Below are 19,656 nucleotides of genomic sequence, written 5' to 3'. Positions count from 1 at the left end.
ACAAGGAAATATGTATAAAGTTATAAAAAGGTGAATGTATTACCTTGTTTGATCAGAATTTTCTAACATTTTTACCAATTACCCCAAAAATATAATTAATAGAACACCTTTCTTTCTCAAAAGAGTGCTGAGTTGGATGATAGGTCATACGGTCATCCAATTTATGAGCTGAGGTGCAGGGATAATTATGCAACTAACTAATATGCCAACCACATCCAGCTTAAAAAAGGATAAAAGGAAGAAAGTCCAAAGATCTATTTTGCGGATGTATACCTTAAACATGATATATCCTTTAATGGAACTGACCCTATCTATAATCACATTAAATGTAATTGGTCTAAATACCCCAATTAAAAGGTAGAGATTGTCATGTTGGACAAAAAAAAAAAAGAAAAAAAAACCACCAACTATATGTTGCTTATAAGAAACCCAATTTAAATATAAAAATAAAAATGGCTAAAAATAAGAGTATAAAAAATATATACTCTGCTACCAATAACTACAAATCTGGACTGGCTATATGGCTATATTAATATTAGAGAAAGTAAATTTTATAACAAAAATATTAAGAGGCTCATTTCATAACAACAAGCAGGTTATTAAAATGACATAATAATTCTAGACATTTATATACCTCATAACAGAGCTTCAAAATACATACAGCACAAACTGATAGGCTGCAAGGAAAAAACACACAAATCATCCAATATAGCTAGAGATTTCAATAACCCATGTCAATAACTGATAGAACAATGGAATCTCAGTAAGAATATAAATAATACGAACAATTCTAACCATCAATTTTTATCTAATTTATGTTTATAAAATACTCTATCCAACAGAAGCAGACTATACATTCTTCACAAGTATACGCAGGAACATATTCTTGTCCATAAAACAAGTCACAATAATTGAAAAGGATTTAAGTCATACAGTGTATAATTTCTGAACACAGTGGAATTAAATTAGGAATAAATAAGAAGAATCTATCAGGAAAATCTACAAACATTTGAAAACTGAAAGAACACAATTCTAAGTAACACATGGGTCAAAGAAGAAATTAAATGAAAAATTAAAAAGTATTTTGATCTTAATGAAAATGAAAATAAAATATATAACAATTTATGGGATGTCACTAAAGTAGAAATTAAAAGAAAATGCACAACATTAAATATCTAGTGAGATATTTAGTGAGAAAAGAAGAAAAACTTCAAAATCACGGGCTCATCTCCCACAGTAAGAATGCAATCACAATCAAAGATCCAGCAGGATTTGTTTTTTGTCTTGTTTGGGTTTTTCTTGGTAGATATTAAGAAGCTGATTCTGAAATTGATAAAGAAATGCAAATGATTTGGAATATACAAAATAACTTAGAAAAAGATAAAGTTGGAAAAATATACTATGTTATTTCAAGACATTACAAAAATACAGTTATTAACACAGTGTAACATTGACATCAAGATAGACAAACGGATCAACAGAACAAAGTAGGGTCCAGATATAGCCTCCAAATATACAAGCAAGTAATTTTTTACAAAGGTGCAAAGGTGATTCAGTGAAGAAAGAAGAATTTTACCAAGAAATGGTGCAGAAACAATTGGTTACCCACGCAAAAACATATGAACCGGGATCCAAAACTTAAACCATATAAAAAAGTAATTCAAAATGTGTCATATATACAAATATAAAACCTAAAACTCTACAATTTCTATATGAAAACATAGAACAAATTATTTTTCCTTTGGATTAGGCCAAGATTTCTTAGCCATTACACCAAAAGCACAATATATAAAAGAAAAAATTAATAATATAAACTTCAAAAATAAAAACTTCTACTCTTTAAAACACACTCTAAGGAACATGAAAAGGTAAACCTCAGAATGGGAAAATATTTATAAATTATATAACCCATAAAGTATATCTACCTAGAGCATATGTGTTAAAAAAATCAAAACTCAATAATAAGAAAGCAAACTGTGGGGGCTTGGCCCCCTAAAGTTTTGCTGAAAAATCACTGACATGAGGCATATTGATTAGTAGGAGGAAAGGCACACAAATTTATTTAACGTGTATACATGAGAGCCTTCAAGATGATGACCCAACCCACCAGTAAGGTACAGAAACTTATATACTATTTTGAAGTTATAGAAAGTTATAGAAAGAATGCAGGCTCAGAGTATGGCCCAAAACAGGTTATTTTGATATATTAGGTTTAGTGGCAAGACAGGAAAGCAAGAAAATTCCTTGTGGGCCTCAAGATCTTTACCCTAAAATAGTTCTGCTGAATTTCACACTGGCAATGTAAGTTGATAGCTTATCTTCACAAGTGCAGGACAAAGGACAGAACTCAAAGTCATTCCTCTGCTCACCTGAGAAAAATGGATACCTGATTGATTCTTCTGCCTTATTGTTTATGTAGAAATGCAGATTCACTAAGCCAGACTAAGCCATAAGAGACTATTACCTTACCCCCTTCTCATATATAAATTGTGTATTCAGTGAAAGGCTGATCAAAGACAAAAGAATGCAACCATTTGTCTTTTATCTACCTATCACCTGGAAGCACCCCCCAACCCTTGCCCCCGCTTCGAGTTGTCCCGCCTTTCCAGACTGAACCAATGTACATCTTACACATATTGATTGATGTCTCATGTCTCCCTACAATGTATAAAAGCAACCTGTATCCCAGCCACCTTGGGCATATGTCATCAGGCCCTCCTGAGGCTGTGTCATGGATGCATCCTTAACCTCGGCAAAATAAGCTTCATAAATTGTTTGAGACTTGTATCAGATACTTTTAGCTCATACTTACTAGATGTGAAAAGTTACATTTCTTCACAAGAAAAAAAAAGGATCCACTAACACTATGGGAATTACAAGTGATGAAGGAAATTAATAGCCACAGCAGTTCTCACATTATCATTATCCCCAACCTAAATTAGATAGAGTTTTTTGATCTCCATTGGTATCCATGCAGTTTATTATTATTTACAAACCTAGTAACCTCTGAACTTTTCATACATAAATATTTTTCCTTTACTTCTTTTTTAGGCTAGACCATTTATTAAATTGCAAAATGAAACAGCTCATTTGGTTAAAGCATATATTATGCTCCTGACTTAAAACAAATTGAGCTTTTAATGTAGACACTAATCTTAACATGCAGCATAAATAACTGAAGGGTAGAAAGTGGAATGAAACAAAATGCTTAATTTACACAATATTACATAATGCATTGCTAAGGTAACCTTTGGCTTATACTTTTCGGAAGATAGAACAAAGTGCATTAGTGCCATCTCCTGGCTAGTATAATGATCCTGAAGATGTGTAAATTTTGAGGAAGTCCCTTAACTTAATAAGTAGTTCATATTTACTAAAATGATAAAGAGAGGGGCGAGAAGTATATAGATTTTTCCTTTAATGGTAATATTTCTTAAACAGAGTGATTATGAAGATTAAATATTTCTATACCAACCTATTATTTTTTGTTTTTACTTTTTAGTACCTTGCCTCAACTTATATCATGAAATGTTGTAGTTTTAATATATTTATGTAATGTATATTTATATAAATATTAATTATAATTATATAACATGTATTTACATATTTATATGTTATAAATATAGTTTATATTTTGTAAATAAGAATATATGCTGAACTTATAGGGACATATAAAAATTATATCATGTTATATTAACTTCCTAATTAAATGAGTAAGGATTCATGCTTCATGAAAACCTCTCATGTAATTTATAAAAGTAATTAAGTAGAATGGGAGGGAAAGCTATTAGAATCATGAGCTGAGGGTCTGACATTCCCAGACCTGCATTTTCTGTTCTTGTTTAAGGAAATGTTTTCCAGTAGAAGATCTTTAATGGTTTTATTTATTTATTTATTATGCCTGATTTTTATCAAAAAGATTATTGCTGTAAGCTCCACAGTCCCACATACTCAAATTTGCCTATTTCTTCATATTTTTAATTCAATAGAGACGTTATGCGAAGTGCATTTTATTATTTTTCCATTTAAAGTTGTGGATGCTTTTTACTGCTTTCTCTTTAAATTACTAATAATTTACATACATTTCATAAAATGATAACAAACATATACTCAATAAAATATTGTTGCCTAAATTACTAATTAGGAATTGCTAAAATTGAATAAGTCAAAGGACTAGAAAATCTTCAGTGAATGTAATCACTGTTCATGAATGTAAAAAGGTTTTCCTTTTTGTTCAAAGATGTACCCACAACACCTAAAACAGTATCTGATATATAGTAAGTGTTCAGTGTATATTTATTGACTTCTTAATAAAAGAGATAATTGGACATGAAAATTTTCTAATAAATAATAAAATTAATATACGGTTAGGTCTGGAAGTTTTGTTTGAACTATATTATTTCTTACATCAGAATATATTAAATAGAATGCACACATACAAAAACATACATACAATTCATAAGCTACATTAATTTACAAATAAGCTCTTAAAGTTCTATGTTTGGTCATCTTCTTTTCTGTCTACCCGCTTCCTCTTAGAAATTGTGTTCATCCTCAACATTTTAAACAGCTCCTCTATGTAGATGACTCCAAAATCTCCACCTACAGCCACGCGCCCTCTTCTATGCTCTAGACCCAAAGCACATTTTTCAAACTTCCTACTAGATATGCCTGTATATATACCTAGTATATCTGCTAAGCGTACTTGTTCTACAAACACTTCAACCTGATTATAACATCAAGCCATCATTCCAGCTAATAAAACTTGAAATTCTGTTAAACTTCATATACATGTCTCCCACTTCAGACACCATACAAAGACATACACACACAGACACACACACACACACACCCCACTTTCCATTCTTGCTGTCATATGCCCAGTTAAAATATTGATTAATTTTCACCTAGCCACATTCAGTAATCAGCCACATGGCTATGAAGACTTTGGTGTCTCCTCACTGCATCGCCTTCTAATTCCTACTGCCATTTTGATCATCCTAGAGCAGTGTTGCCTCAAAGTATCTTAAGCAAAATACTAGTTCACTGTGTTAGGTGAACAAAAGTCTCTGGCCAAATAAGTTATGGAAAAACTAGACTTTTTTTTAAAGTTAAAATTTATATATTTACTGCAGAGGCTAAAATATACTAATGTGAATGTGAGCCTTCAGTAAGAGAAAATACCATGCAGTTTTTCCCTCTCTTACTTGGACTTTAAACTTTTTAAAGTGAAATCATCTCTTGTACCAATGCTCCATAGAAGATGCTTTGGAAAGTGCTGCTATATAGCATCATTGTAAGAACTTCTCCTCTCTGTTCAAAAACGTAATGGCAAAGAGAGTATACTCCAGAAATTTGCTGTTCAGTAAGCCAACTACTAAGCAAGGTGTGGCTATTTAAATTTAAATAATCAATAGTCACTAGTCACATTTCAAGTGCTCAGCAGCCACATGGGGCTAGTGGCTGCCATAACAGACAACACAGATACAGATCATTTCCATCATCACAGAAAGTTCTACTGGACAGTGTTGCTCCAGAGAAAGACTGAGTTCAACTATTTAGTAGTTGTTTGACATAGGACAAGATTCTAAACTATTCAGGATCTCTGTTTCCTTATCTATGCACTAAGGATAATTATAGAATCAACTCACAGAGCTAATTGTGTAGAAAAAGAAACTTTGTACACTGTTTGTGAGAATGTAGATTGGGACAGCCATTACAGAAAATAGTACAGAGGTTCATAAAGAAATTGAAGATGGAACTACCACATGACTCAGCAATCCCTCTTCTGAGTGCATACTCAAAGGAAATGAAATTTCTAACTCACAAGGATACCTGCACTCCCATTTTCACTGCAGAATTATTCAAAATAGCCAAGATATGTGTGATACAATTTGGCTGTGTCCCCACCAAAATCTCAACTTGAATCCTATGTGTTGTGGGAGGGACCTGGTGGGAGGTAATTGAATCATGGGTGTGGGTCTTTCCCATGCTGTTCTTGTGATAGTGAATAAGTCTCACAAGATCTGATGGTTTTAAAAACAGGAGTTTCCCTACACAAGATCTCTCTTTGCCTGCCGCCATCCATGTAAGACATTAACCTGCTCCTCCTTGCCTTCCACCATAATTGTGAGGCCCCCCCAGCCATGTGGAACTACAAGTTCATTTAACCTCTTTTTCTTCCCAGTCTTGGGTATGTCTTTATCAGCAGCACGAAAATTGACTAATACAATATGGAAACAACCTAAGTGTCTGTCAACAGATGAACTGATAAACTGCAGTGCATGTATACAATAAGGTATTATTCAGCCTCAAAAAATAATTGAGAATTAGACTTGTCAATTGCCACAACATTAATAAGCCTGAAAGATATGCTAAATAAAATAAGCCAGACACAGAAAGAAAAGTATTGCATGATCTCTCTTATATGTAGAATCTAAAAAAAGACAAAAGCATTCAAGTATACAGAGATAGATAACAAAGCAGTGGTTACCAGGGGTGGAACAGGAAATGGAGAGATACAGTTCAGTGGATACAAAGTAGCAGATATGTAGGAGAAACAAGTCTAGAGATCTAATGTACAACATGAGGACTATAGATAATATAATTTCACTGTACATGGGATTCATACTAAATGAAAATTTAGCTGCTCTTGCCACAAAAAAAACACAAAAGATGAGTAAGTATGTGAGATGATGGGTATGTTGATTTGCTATACTACAGTAACTTTTTACTATCCACATATATCCCATAACATCATATTGTATGCCTTAAATATACACAATAAATTCATTTACTATAATAAAAAAAGAAATGAACTAATACGTGTGAGGTACTTAGAATACGACCTGACATAGAGTAATAATTCAGTAGATGTTAAGCAATAGCATTCATTAGTATTATTAAAATCGTTCTTCATCACCTAGTGGGTAAAAATCAAACTTTTAAATCTGCTATTCAAATCCTTTTTTGATCTGTCCCACTTGTCTTTTAGCCTTTCTTTCTGCTATTTCATTATATTCAGCTTAGCTTCTAATCAAAATCTCACATCCAATAAATATCTCATAAATAGTAGGCTCTGTACCTTTGATAAAATTGTCTCCTTTGCTGGTAATGCCCCCTTTATCTCCTATCATCGCCACATCTAGATTCTGCTCAAGTCAAGATCAAATTTTACCTTCACTGCAAACCAAGAAAGGAACTGTCATGTCCCTTACTCTGATGGCTTGCCCTCTGAATCTGTTTTTGGAAAACCCAATCTTATTTAACAGTTATGTGTATGTATACCTTATATCTTTTACATAAATTGTCCTATACACCATAGCATATCTTATACACTGTGAAGATAATCAGTAAACATGTTCTAAATAAATCATATTTTAACATAAAGACATTGGCTTTGCAGAGTTCAGCCCCTCACTCTATTAAGTGACATATGCTATTTGCAATTGTACCTTCTATGATATTTACTATCTTTATATGAGTTTTAAATTTACTCTTTAATGTACATGTGAATGCTAAGGAGAAAATTTGTTTTTCTAATAAGAAAAAAGAAAAGGAGCTCAGAGCAAGTTATTGGATCAACAGAATATTAAAATCCAATAAACCGTGTTAATATAAACACATATTTTACTTTCAGAAAGTGTTTTGAACCCCCATCTTCAAATGATTGTTTCTAACAAATTTTATTCTGAGATAGAAATAAAAGTAAAAACAGTATTCTTGTTTGATATAAATTATCACTGAAATTTGGGTATACTTTCTGCCTGTTTTAAATGCTGGTCATCAAGTGATAGAGGGAAAATGACAAGAACATTTTCATTCTGAATGAGCATAGAATGTAATTTCATGAATGTAAAACACTTTAAAAAAATTTAAAAAGTCAATACACTAATTAAAAGTGCAGTTGGGCATGAGTAATCCAGATAGCTAGCAATATTTATAGATGCAATCTTTGCATTGGACAAGCCAAATAATATACCCAATGTACCAGAACTTTTTTATTGTTAAAGATTGATTAATAGGAATTTTCATCTCCTTTTAGAATGCATTCAACATTTGTGAATGGAAAGAAATAATCAGTTTCCAAGAGGGCTTTAAAATCTCTTAAGGATGAACATCCCACTATAACTTTACTATGACAGTGATAGGTAGTAAGAGCTCAATTCTTGATATAAAGATGTTAATAATGGTAATAATTCATAATGTAGGTATGTTTCTACTGTTTAAATCAGCTCTTTGTTTTACATATTTTGTTGCCAGAAAGTTGAACAGTTTAAAACCATTTAGAATTTTCATCTCCATATATATTAAATTCAGAAGGAAAATGGCTAATTAAAATTGATTAAAGATGTGCTCTAGATATGATATCAAAAAAAGATTAGAGAGACAGAGACAGATGCATTTATCTGAATAAGTAAGATAAATAATTTCATATGCAAATTTGTCATTGCCTCAAACTATCATTTACTACTTAATGCAAAGTAGTTTAATCAAAAGCCATCCTTTGCTTTTCTCCTATCCCATCAAAGTTTTTACTCTTCTTGGGCAAACACCTCAGTTAGTTGTTGAAATTAAAAACAACAACAACAACAACAAACCCATGTTTTTATGTATTGAGCTGAAATGTATATTAAGTCCTACCTTAAATAAAATTGCAAAGTGAAACTTGGCACCCTTCAAATTTTCTAATGCTAAATGACTCTCCTCCATCAGAAACACCAGCATCACACTGAACACAATTTAAACTCTGTGTTTGAACTTTAAAGAAGGAAGAAAAACTTCTAATATTCCACTGAGTACTTAATTTGGGTGGGCTTAATTTAAAAGATTTAGAAAAAATATATATTTAGCCAACTTTATGAGACATATAAAAGGAGAGAGATGTGTAACTATAATATATATAAGAAATATTACTTTATGGCTATGCATATTTTAATATGACTTCCAGAATCCATTTTTATAACTTTAATCTTTACAATTACTCCTGTATATAATTTGGAGTAAAAAAATGTGCCTGATGTGGTTCTGTTGGGACATACATCAACTCTTTTTTTAATAAAAAGAAATTATTATAATTAAACTTTACTAATTTTCTCTTCCACAAAGTTGATATATATTCTGAGACTGTACTCAATTATATAGATTACAAAGTATTTCTCTGAGGAAAATAACTGCATATTTGTTTTCCTTGCAGAGTTTAATTTTTAGAAAAACATCACTTACACAACAGTAAGTGATGCCAGAGGTTACATAACCCAGAAAAATGATAGTAAATGCCAGATACCATAGGATTTGGGGAGACGGAGTTGGCTGAAATACACATAGCAGACCTCCAGGGAGAAAAGAGCTATGCAGAAAAAGAGCTCCAGACATCTGCATAGGCATCCTCCTCATTATTTGCTGAGTAATGACAGGGCATACATACAGTTAAACTCCCAAAGTGGGGCAAAGAAAAACAGATGAGTCTTAAACTCAACAATTTCCACACATTATATCTCCAACTGCCCAGTATGGAGAGTCTTCAGTCATTCTCCAAGACATTCAAACATTCAGCGGAATCCCCAGAATGATCAAAGACTATAAATATGTAGAGGCTGGGGGCTGGGAAGGTATATGCATACATATAAATACACATTTTATCATAGCACATATTCATGATATATATGTGTATATATTATGTATATCTATATGTAAACATTTTATATACATATATACAGAAAGAGAAAGAACGAATAAGCAGTTATCTATTTAATAATCCAACCTCCAAAAAAAATTATTCTCTAGGTTACTGAAATTCTTCCTAAGCTGCTATTTATTCAATCACTGTTGTGTTTATAGGATTTTTTTCCTTTCAAATGAAAACAGTCCTGGTAAGTATAATTAAGCCATTAACACCTTGGCCTAGATGAGTTTCTGAGATCACAGAAGAAAGGCCTTTATGAGACGCTGAATAGAGGTAAGTATTTTACCCTGACAATCAGGGAGGACCAAGTCTCCTGGTTCCAGACTATCTATCTATCCAAAGGCATAGTTTTAGCTCTGCAAATGTGATTAGATTACACTCTCTACTAATGAAGAGAGTTTAAGAATTGCAATGTGCCACATAATCAATTGCTAATTTCTAAATGGAGTTTTAACAGCATGTGGTCATTAAGTTTTTATAATCCTTAAATTAGTTGAAAAGTGAACAAGTCAGTTCATGACCATTTTTTATGTCTACATGCCAATCAGCCAGACAAATGAATTTTGAAACAGAACTAACCATTTTTTGGTTTCCTACTAATCAGGATATCATATCTCATCCCATCTAGTATAATCAACCTGCCTTCCTTCATATCTGAGACTGTTTTCTGTGAATCAGTTTTTGTACGCCAAAAAACTCATAAACGCCCCCTCCAAAATTTTAAAAGGACATTATACAAAGAAAAAAATTACTCAGCATTGCTTGAAAAGTCCAAAACTATTTAAAATTGAATAATTTAATAAACAATATTATTTACTGAGTGTGTGCTAGGTGTATGGCACAATTCTGACTTGCCTGATTCACATACAAACCTATAAGGAAGGCACTATTATTTTAATACACACTTTGTCAACCAGGAAACTGTGATGAGGCAATTTTAAATAACATTAACTAAGGTTATTTTTGTATTTAATAGCCAAGTAGATACAGTCATTCTATCTAAATTTCCCAGTGTTTGAACTATTATTTTAACAGAAAAACCCTCTCAAAATATAAACTGATAACTGTTAATACTGTAAGAAGTTGAAATAGTAATTATCCCACAGCTAATCAAATTTGAAAGTAGAGACGGCAGCACGGTGGGTTTTTTCAATCTGCTTGCTAAAAATCAAGTCCAGGCTCATTTTATCCTTTAGGAAACCTACAATCCATGGTGTCCATCAACACTGTCAAAACAAACTTTCCCAGCAGAGTAACGAAACTCTGATCAATTCTATCAGCTCTTCATCACTCACGAAGGAATGCTTTCACAAGTGTAGTCTGATCTCTGCCCCAACAGTAAGAATATCAGACCATATTTATGCCAGAAGATCTTTAAATAATTTTGATAAGAAACATTTTCACCAACTGCAGTCTGATCTCTAATCTTTGGCACATTTCCCTATAGATAAATATCAGCATAATGTTGAAAAAAATAATTTTGCAAACAATTTAGTAATTTCTACCTATTGAAAGTTCTAATCTATTTGAAAAATGATCCAATGGATTGTACTTTTAAAAGGGCTAAGAATGCAGCATTTATGGATACTGTAGATAATTTGTTTTCGTGTTTGTCTTTTATATTCTTCAAACTCTGGGATCATTATCTGTTTGCCTCAACATTGCAGAACAGTGAGCTAATTCAACATAGACCAAAATTAGAAGTGCTACTATACAAAAATTGCAGTTTCAAATTTAAACAAATATAAAACATTTTGAGCAACACCTATGTGGCAACTTCAATTCTGTATGCTCTTTGGTGCTTTACCTAGGTTTTTGGTTTTGTTTCGTAAATACTGATAGCCCCAGATTGCAGACCATTTCTCTTAAGGAAGCTCAAGATAATCTACAGTACAATAAAACTTACATATAAAGAAAGTTTCTGGATATTACCATGAAACTTTTTTATAATTGGATTTTAGCTGCTATTTAAATTATTTGGTATAAACTCTTCTCTTACTAGAATGAAAATTGGACAGTTATTATCTGTAATTCTTAGTCACTCAGGTTCCAGGACAGGACTCAGGCTGATTCAGAAAAGCCAATAACTCTGCTCTCATGGCAAACACTGTTCAATTCTGAGGAAAATTATTCTCCTTATCACTTGACCGTGTATCTTCAAAACAAAAGACAACTGAGTTTAAACGCCACAAAGGTTTAAAAATCGTGCTATTGCTAACACAGGTGATTAGAACTGTTGAGAAGATTTGAGTGTTGAAACGTTTAGGAAAGAGGAAAAACGAATTTGTTAACGTCAAATCCGTCCTCACAAAAAGCATCAATGAAATGAATTCTTGCATGGGATATTTTCTAATAGTGCCAAGTGTCCATTTTCTTGCTTCTCATTTTGTTTCGGAAAATTGTTTGGGTTACCACATTCTCAGGAAACAATTGTGTTTCTAGAGATAGTCACAAATTACGGCAGTATTTGCAACATTTGTACATGGCAGCTGGGAAATATTTTGCAATTTAAACAATTCATATTACTATTTAAGTTGTATATATGTATGTCTAAAGGAACATGCATGGATCTATATGTTTTAGTCTTGATGGGCATTGAATGAGCCTTCCCAATGCTCCACATCCTTGTCAATAATTGTGAGTCTTTTGAATTTTAGCCATTTTGGTAACGGCTTAATTTCAAAAACGTATACCTTTCCTTTTAATGGTAAAAGGAAAGGTATAAAATAAGAATTTGGCCTTAAATATGGAAGGATTCATGGCACAAAAAGAATGTTTCCAAATTTAAGACAAAATTAGTCTGAATTTGTTACTAGATGAAATTGTCTTAACAATAGCTAGAGCTCTGATATTCATTGGAGCAACTCAAAGACAGAATACGATATTTTATGGTTCTACTTGAAGATGAAAAAATCTTTAGTGAATATCAAATTTGACCTCATAACAACTTGCAGACACACAAAAAGAATGTCAACTACCCATTGTGTCTAGGAAGTAACTAACTCTTCAATAAATGGTGCTGGGAAAACTGGATACCTGTATAAGTCCATGCTCACACTGCTAATAAAGACATATTCAAGACCGGTTAATTTATAAAGAAAAGAGGTTTAATCGACTCACAGTTTCACATGGCTAGGGAGGCCTCAGGAAACGTATAACCATGGCAGAAAGGGAAGCAAACACATCCTTCTTCACATGGTGGCAGGAAGGAGAAGTGCAGAGCAACAGGGGAAAAAGCCCCTTATAAAACCATCAGATCTCATGAGAACTCACTCACTATCACAAGAACAGCATGAGGGTAACCCCCCCATGACTAAATTACCTTCCACCAGGCCCCACCCATAGCACATGGGGATTATACGAACTACAATTCAAGATGAGATTTAGGTGGGGACACAGTCAAACCATATCAATATCCATTTGCAGAAGAATGAAACTAGTACACTATATCTCAATATATACAAAAATCAAATCAAAATGGATCAAAGACATAAATCTAAGACCTCAAACTATGAAACTACAAGAGGAAAACATTGGGGAAAATCTCCAGGACATTGGTCTGGGCAAAAGCATCGTGATCAATACCCCACAAGCACAGGCAACCAAAGCAAAAGACAAATAGGATCACATCAAGTTAAAGAGTTTCTTCAGAGCAAAGAAAATAATAAACAAAGTGAAGAGAAAACCCACAGAATGGGAGAAAATATTTGCAAACTACCCATCTGACAAAGGACTAATAACCAGACTATATAAGGAACTCAAACAACTCTATAGGAAAAAAAATCTAATAATCTGATTTAAAAAAATTGGCAAAAATTTGAATAGACATTTCTCAAAAAAGACATATAAGTGGCAAATAGGCATATGAAAAGGTGCTCATCATCATGGATCATCAGAGAAATGCAAATAAAAACTACACTGAGATATCATCTCACCCCAGTTAAAATGGCTTATATCCAAAAGACAATAACAAATACTGGTAAGAAAGTGGAGGTAAAGGAACCTTCATACACAGTTGGTGGGAATGTAAATTAGTACAACCACTATAGAGAACAATTTGAAGGTTCCTCAAAAAACTAAAAATAGAGCTACCATTTGATGTAGCAATCCCACTGCTGGGTATATACCTATATTATTCTGTTTTCACACTGCTGACAAAGACATACCTGAGACTGGGAAGAAAAAGAGGTTTAATTGGACTTACAGTTTCACATGGATGGCGGGGGGAGCCTCAGAAACATGGCAGGAGGTGAAAGGCACTTCTTACATGTTGGCAGCAAGAAAAAAATGAGGAAAAAGCAAAAGTAGAAACCCCTGATAAACCCATCAGATCTTGTGAGACTTATTCACTATCATGAGAATAGCACGGGAATGACTGGCCCCCATGATTCAATTACCTCCCCCTGAATCCCTCCCACAACACATGAGAATTCTGGGAGATACAATTCAACTTGAGATTCCAGTGGGGACACAGCCAAACCATATCATTTCACCCCTGCCCCCTCCAAATCTCACGTCCTCAAATTTCAAAACAAATCATGCCTTCCCAACAGTCCCCCAAAGTCTCAACTCATTTCAGCATTAACCCAGAAATCCACTGTCCAAAGTCTCATCTGAGACAAGGCAAGTCCCTTCCACCTATGAGCCTGGAAAATCAAAAGCAAGCTATTTACTTCCTAGATACAACGGGGGTATAGGTATTGGGTAAATACAGCCACTCCAAATGGGAGAAGTTGGCCAAAACAAAGGGGTTACAGGACCCATGCAAGTCCAAAATCCAGCACAACAGTCAAATTTTAAAGCTCCAAAATGACCTCCTTTGACTCCATGTCTCATATCCAGGTCATGCCGATGCAAAAGGTGGGCTCCTATGGTCTTGGGCAGCTCCACCCCTGTGGCTTTGCAGGGTACAGTCTCCCTCCCAGCTGCTTTCACAGGCTGGCATTGAGTGTCTGTGGCTTTTCCAGGGGCATGGTGCAAGCTGCCGATGGATCTACCATTCTGGGGTCTGGAGGATGGTGGCCTTCTTCTCACAGCTCCACTAGGCAGTGCCCCAGGAGGGACTCCGTGTGAAGGCTCCAACCCCACATTTCCCTTTCTCACTGCCCTAGCAGAGGTTCTCCATGAGGACCCCAACCCCTTGGCAAACTTCTGCCTGGGCATCCAGGCATTTCCATACATCTTCTGAAATCTAGGAGGAGGTTCCCAAACCTCAATTCTTGACTTCTGTGCACCTGCAGGCTCAACACCACATGGAAGCTGTGAAGGCTTGGGGCTTCCACCTTCTGAAGCCACAGCCCAAGCTGTACATTGGCCCCTTTCAGCCATGGCTGGAGTGGCTGGAACACAGGGTTCCTAGGCTGCACACAGCATGAGGACCCTGAGTCCAGCCCATGAAACCACTTTTTCCTCCGGGCCTCTGGGCCTGTGATGGGAGGGGCTGCTCTGAGGGTCTCTGACATGGGCTGGAGCCATTTTCCCCATGGTCTTGGGGATTAACGTTAGGCTCTTTGCTACTTATGCAAATTTCTGCAGCAGCTTGAACTTCTCCCCAAAAAATGGGTTTTTCTTTTCTATCACATTGTCAGACTGCAAATTTTCCAAACTTTTATGCTGTGTTTCCCTTTTAAAACTAAATGCTTTTAACACACCCAAGTCACATCTTGAATGCTTGGCTGCTTAGGAATCTTTCCCACCAGATACACTAAATCAACTCTCTCAAGTTCAAAGTTACACAAATCTCTAGGGCAGGGGCAAAATGCCACCAGTCTCTGCTAAACATAACAGGAGTCATCTTTGCTCCAGTTCCCAAAAAGTTTCTCATCTCCATCTGAGAACACCTCAGCCTGGACCTTATTGTTAATATCACTATCAGCATTTTTGTCAAAGCCATTCAACAAGTCTCTAGGAAGTTCCAAACTTCCCAAATTTTCCAGTCTTCTTCTGAGCCCTCCAAACTGTTCCAACTGCTGCCTGCTACCCAGTTCCAAAGTCACTTCCACATTTTCGGGTATCTTTTCAGGAACTCCCCACTCTACTGGTACCAATTTACTGTACTAGTCCATTTTCATGCTGCTGATAAAGATATATGTGAGACTGAGAAGAAAAAGAGGTTTAATTGGACTTACATTTCCACATGGCTGGAGAGGCCTCAGAATCATGGAGGGAGGTGAAAGGCACTTCTTACATGGCAGTGGCAAGAGAAAATGAGGAAGAAGCAAAAGCAGATCTCGGGAGACTTATTCCCCATCAGGAGAACAGTATGGGAAAGAGCTGCTCCCATGATTCAATTACCTCCCCCTGGATCCCTCCCACAACATGTGGGAATTCTGGGAGAGACAATTCAAGTTGAGATTTGGGTGGGGGCACAGCAAAACCGTATCAATACCCAAAAGAAAGGAAAGCAGTATATTGAAGAGATATCTGCACTCCCATATTTGTTGCAGCACTGTTCACAATAGCCAAGATTTGGAAGCAACCTAAGTGTCCATCATCAGATAAATGGATAAAGAAAATGTGGTACATATACACAATGGTTTACTATTCAGCCATAAAAAAGGAATGAGATCCTGCCATTTGCAACAACATAGATGCAACTGGAGATCATTATGTTGAGTGAAATAATCCAGGCACAGAAAGACAAACATTGCATATTCTCACTTATTTGTGGGATCTAAAAATTAGAACAATTGAGCTCACTGACACAGAGAGTAGAAGGATGGTTACCATAGGCTGGGAAAGGTAGTGAGGAACTCTGGGGGAGGTGGGTTTATGAGTACTAAATCAAATAGAAAGAATGAATAAGACCCACTATTTGATAGCACAACAGGGTGACTATAGTCAATAATAACTTAACTGTACATTTTTAAATAACTAAAGGAGTGTAATTAGATTGTTTGTAACATGAGGGATAAATGCTTATGGGGATGGATCCCCCATTTTCCATAATGTGATTATTTCACATTGCATGCCTGTATCAAAACATCTCATGTACACCACAAATGCATATACTTACTCTATACTCACAAAAATTAAAAAGAAAATAAAAGAAAAACAGAACTAATAATATCACAAGTTCAATTATACAAAAGGGAAAAAGAGAGAGAATTAAAGGTGAGTGGAGAATTGGACAAAAGGAAAAGAATTCTAGAAGTCCCAGGTAGTAGTTCACAAACTTTAGTGTGCATCAAAATCACTTGGAGGCACTAATTACTGGGCTATATTCCCACATTTCTGAATTAGCACATCAGGGATGGAGCCAAGAATGTTCATTTCCAACAAGTTCTAAGATACTGTTGATGCTTCTGCCCAAGGACCTCATGTAGAAAACCCCATAGGCTTAAGGAAGTGAGCTGTGAGTAGGGGGAAGATGAAGGAGGAAATGGATAACATCAGGAAAATTATAATTGCCCTCCTAAAAAGGCATTACATTAATATTCCATCAAAAAAAACTGATAAAAGGCTGTGATTGGTAACTTACAATACATTGGTAAAGTTTGATTGTTATTACGGTTTTAAGTAAGTAGAATTAAGATGACCATATATCTAGGCTTGTCTGAAAGTCTTAATTTTCTCCAACAGCCCAGCATAACAATTAGTAGCACTCCCTTTCTTTCTTGAGAGTAACCCAATTGAAACAATAAATTATATAGTTACTTTACTTATTCATAAGAATGAAATACAAAATATATGGAAGCTGTAAGGATGCTTCTTCTCTGTCTGCCTGGGCAAGAAATTAGATGAGCTGGTGCAAAGAAGCAACAAAGATCTTTATCTACTTAATGCCCTTTCAAAGGATCTTTGAAAAATACTGAGTAGCAAACACTGCTCAAGATAGAAAGACAGTACTGTATACACCAAGCAGAGAAAAAACAATGAGCACCAGACTTGGAGCCAGGATGATTAATAGCTAGGTATTTCTTAGCCCAGAGAAAAGGTATGCCTTTTGGTGGCTGGGCCTTCTCAGGACACTCTTATAGGCAGAAAATAACTATTAATCTCCAGATATTCTGACTCTGGGCATCTGAGAAAGAGTCAGAAAAGAAGCTTGTTTTTCTACCAACAACTCAGGGAATTCAGATGTATGGCATCCATTGACCATAGTTTGAAGAGCACTTCAATCAACTTCATCAAAGTTTGATGTGTTACTCTCCCCAGTAGAAATGACATTTTAAAAGCTTAACCCAAAGGAATGAATTTATAATAAAAGAAATCCAGAAATCAACTAAATGTATACCAGAAGAGCACACAGGCAGTCCTTTTCTCCACATAGAGAGGCCTATGTTAGGTCCAAGATCTCAATTCCATCCTTCTAGTACCTAAATAGAAGGGCAGGCTGGAAGAAGAAGGTCATCACAGTGGGCAGAACCCGGAATTAGAGCATCTGTAACTACCTCGCCTTCTTCATGAAATTAGAAGTTCTCTAGTACTATCAGTAAATCATGGCTGGAGAATCCTTTAATTACTTCCATAAAATTCCTTAGGTCCCAGAACATCAAGCATTGCAATTTGGGTTGGAGGAGTCCTCCACAGTTGCCATGGGAGATATGATAGCATTTTATAATCTGAAGGCACCTTGAGTGCTATAACCTGAAACTTCCTTTATTCAGTAGAATTTTAATAAAGATTTCTCTGGCTTGATTTCTTTTTTTTTTTCTCTGTAATGTAACACTTGGGCAAGATTCAATTCTGACATCTTAAGGTCTGAATAAATATGCATTTTCCATTGAATTGATGCTATAGCCATGCTAAGTGTATCCTTGACATTGTATCACCTTCTTGGTTATACATTGACATTATAATGTTATTTACTACAAAATTACATTGACAGCATCTTAGGAAAACTGTGTGAGCATTTCAGTTGCAATCAAAGAGAATATTGAAGCACATTTTGACAAAAATGACTTGGAGGGAAAAAATAACACTACCAAATAGTGCTTCAACAAAATCGTCACAGATTTCAGAAAACAATTTAACTATGTGAATGCTAGTTAGCAGTTTATTCCGGATCAATGGCAGATAAGGGACTAAACTTTATTGAGAAAGACTTCCTCAAGAAATATAGAAGAGAATTTTGGCTGTCTCAGGAAGCAAAACAGAATTGAGAACCCTCTGCTTTTATTTTCAAGTACAAGGTAATATGATCACCTCCTCTTCACAGATTTTGCCAGATAACTGTAAAAATTATAATCTACATTATAATGAATATTTTGTAAGTAGGCATCTAGAAACATATATTTTAGTATAGAGGTAAGCCACAGAAGTATAGCATTTTGTTATTTTAATTTTAGAATAGGCTGGCAACCTATTTAATCCCAGAGCTTCATTTTGGACACATTGTTCAGGCTTATATTGTCAATATTTCCTCTTAGATCTGCATGTCTATTTCTCTCACATTACATCCCACTAAGTATTTTGGGCAGTAGAAAGAAAAAAGAAAAAGTAAAATAATAATAACTAGCATTCACAAAATGCCAGCTATACACCAAACACCATACTAACCAAGCACATTACATGTAAAATCTCATTTACTCATGACAAGAACCTTATGAAGAAATACAATTATTATTCACACTCTACAGATAAAGAAACTAACCCCTGCAAAAGACAAACACTTCTCTACAGACACATAGCTAGTAAGCAATGGAGTTGGGATTTGAACAAGTCTGGCTCCAGCAATCACTCCTCTTGGAAAGAAAAGAAATGGAAAAAGTGAGGCCAGAGTGTGTGGATGGTGGAAAGGAGTCAAATACATCTACTAATGCTCCCAGCCCATGCTCATGGTTGCCATTCCTCTTTCCAGTTGGAAATCTAGTGGAAGGGAAAGGTCTCTGACCCAAAGCCACGATGAGTGAAGCCAGAGGGAGATTTACTAGACCTTTATTGAGAGATGTTGCTGAAGTTCATCACCCAAGCGGTGATCTTCAGGGCAAGGAAATCGAGTGATCCTACCAGAAATCTAGTGGACAGTC

The 19,656-nt window shown here is 35.0% G+C and overlaps 1 protein-coding gene across 1 annotated transcript in view; it reads right to left on the bottom strand.

Moving 5' to 3' along the window:
* Window positions 1-1,155: 1,155 nt before the first annotated feature.
* Window positions 1,156-19,656, bottom strand: part of ANKRD7 (ankyrin repeat domain 7) — a 123,865-nt gene continuing 105,364 nt past the window's right edge. The window contains exon 10 of the transcript XR_008503575.2: window positions 1,156-1,323. The gene's annotated coding sequence lies outside the window, so the exon portion shown is untranslated. The remainder of the gene's footprint in view (window positions 1,324-19,656) is intronic.

Source organism: Pongo pygmaeus, chromosome 6 (assembly GCF_028885625.2).
Source record: "Pongo pygmaeus isolate AG05252 chromosome 6, NHGRI_mPonPyg2-v2.0_pri, whole genome shotgun sequence".
Taxonomy (NCBI): domain Eukaryota; kingdom Metazoa; phylum Chordata; class Mammalia; order Primates; family Hominidae; genus Pongo; species Pongo pygmaeus.
The sequence above is the reverse complement of the archived record's forward strand: the minus strand, read 5'-3'. Positions and strand labels throughout refer to the sequence as shown.